We start from the raw sequence: 2,392 nt of genomic DNA on the forward strand, positions 1-2,392 counted from the left end.
CACTTTCCTGAAAATAAAATATTCCTTGGATTTTTTTTTAAAATGTAGATATTTGTAACCGTATAAAAACCATAACATAGTATTTCCATGTTTGTTTCTATTTTTAAGTTTTAGTCTCATCATGAACACAATATATTATGTAGGAGTATTTCAAATCAGCAATGAAAAAAGAGACTAGTAAATTGTTGGGGTCAACTGACTAAAAGAAAAATAAATCACATTTTCACATTAAATAAGATATTACAAATAAATAAGATAGTTAAAACATGTATACTGTCTCTGCTAGTGGAGAAGGTAAGGTATCAGTGTATCAAAAATATCATGAGGCAAAAGTGAAAAAGTTTGATAAATTTGATTACACGAAAATTGAAGACAATTCTAGGGAATTAAGTAAACATCCAATGAGAAAAGCCAAAACGCAACTGACAAAAGTAAAGTTACACCTCTGAAAGATGAAAGCTAATGCCTTTAATACACAAAGAGCTTTTAACAACAGTAAGAAAAATAATTAAAATCAATAAAAAGACAGGCATAGAGAAGAATAGACAATACAGCCAACAAATATATAAATACAAACAAAACCACTTACAGATTTTTTTTAGTTATCAGATTGGCAATGATTAAAGATTGATAATAACTCATGCTGGTGATACTTTAAGTAGCCCTGGTAGTGCAGCGGTTAGAGCACTCAGCTTGCTAACCAAAAGGTTGGCAGTTCAAATCTCCTAGCCACTCCACAGGAGAAAGATGTAGCAGTCTGCTTTTGTAAAGATTACAGCCTTGGAAACTCTACACGGCAGTTCTACTCTGCCCTAAAGGGTCACTATGAGTCTGAATTGATTTGAAGTCTACAAGTGTAGTTTTGGGGGGGTTTGGGCAATATTTTGGAAAGGAATCCAGTATACTCCTGGAACAACTATGGGTACAAATTGGTATAATCTTATAAATGCTGAAACTATTTGACTCAGTTGTTCTAATTCTATAAGTTTATCCTAAAGTTTTTACAGCACAAAAGCATAAGAATATACTTCGATTTTCACTGAAAAAAAGTTAACTTTTATGTACATTAAAAAAAATAGTGATTTAATAAATCAAGCTGTATTCATAAAACTGAGTTCTGTGCAACTATTCAAAAGAGTTAGGAGGATCTATATGTTCAAACATGAAAGATAGGCAATGTATACTGCTTGGCAATCAAAGCAAGTCGTGGGGAAAAGTGAAATGCTAATAGTATTTTCTTAAGAATACGGCTTCTTGTAAGTGGCCTAAATGATCTCTCAAAATGGTTTGCTACTCACTTGACCCAGAAAAGCCCACAAAATCATGCAAATCAAGAAGTTCAAATCTTTCAGTCCATTTTAAGAACGTCCATGAAACTGTCCAGGCCATCAAGGACATGCATAACTGTAAAGCCACTTTGCAGGAATAATGTGTGCCATTCAGACATTACAACGGTGGAATTGGTGGGCATGCCCAGGCCAAACAATGGAATTGGACACAGGGTAGGCGACCCAAAAAGACTGCTGAATTTTTGCTGCACATGCTAAAAAATACAGAGAATAATGCCTGAACTTAAGGGTTTAGATGTAGATTCTCTAGACATTGAGCACATCCAGGTGAACGAAGCCCCAAGATGAGTGGCTGCCTTAACAGAGCTCATAGTCAGATTAACCCATACCTGAGCACCCCCTGCCACATTCAGATGATCCCTACTCAAAAGGTACACGTTGTTCCTAAACCAGAAGAGGAGGTTGCACTGGAGAAAAAGATATTCCAGAGGAAACTAAAGAAACAAAAACTTATGGCTCGGGGGTAAACTCAGCATAAATTAAAATGTAAATAAAAGTGAAAAAAAAAAGATTATGAGCTCTGGGGTCAGATTAACTGGCAATGAAATCAAGCTCTGTCATTTAATATCATACACTGAACATATCCCTTACTCTTTTGTGACTCATTATTTCCTCATATATACAGTGGGAATAGTAATATCACTACCTAAAAGGGTTTGTAAAAATATTGTGTGAAAAAACATGAAAATCCTTAACGCATTGCCTGCATCTGCTCAATAAAAGTTAGCTATTAATGTTATTATCATATGAGTAATATGTGCATGTATTGATGCTTGCTTGTTGCTAGGTGCGGTTGAGACAGTTCCAACTCATAGCAACCCTATAGAACAGAGTAGAACTACCCCACAGAGTTTCCAAGGAGGGCATGGTAGATTCGAATGGCTGACCTTTTGGTTAGCAGCCTTTAGCACTTAAGCACTACGCACCAGGGTTTCCATGTGTATGTATACTATATTTAAACTACATACAAAGTATGCTAATAATACCCCCCCTTTTTTTTTCTACCCCCACCAAGAAATAATGCGAGGGTGGGAGTAAGGATA

At 35.6% G+C, this 2,392-nt stretch overlaps 1 pseudogene; it reads left to right on the forward strand.

Annotated features, from left to right (window-relative positions):
- The first annotated feature begins 872 nt into the window (after positions 1-872).
- On the forward strand, positions 873-2,127 carry LOC111751682 (large ribosomal subunit protein uL22-like; annotated as a pseudogene).
- The last annotated feature ends 265 nt before the right edge of the window (positions 2,128-2,392 follow it).

Source organism: Loxodonta africana, chromosome 2 (genome assembly GCF_030014295.1).
Source record: "Loxodonta africana isolate mLoxAfr1 chromosome 2, mLoxAfr1.hap2, whole genome shotgun sequence".
Lineage (NCBI taxonomy): Eukaryota > Metazoa > Chordata > Mammalia > Proboscidea > Elephantidae > Loxodonta > Loxodonta africana.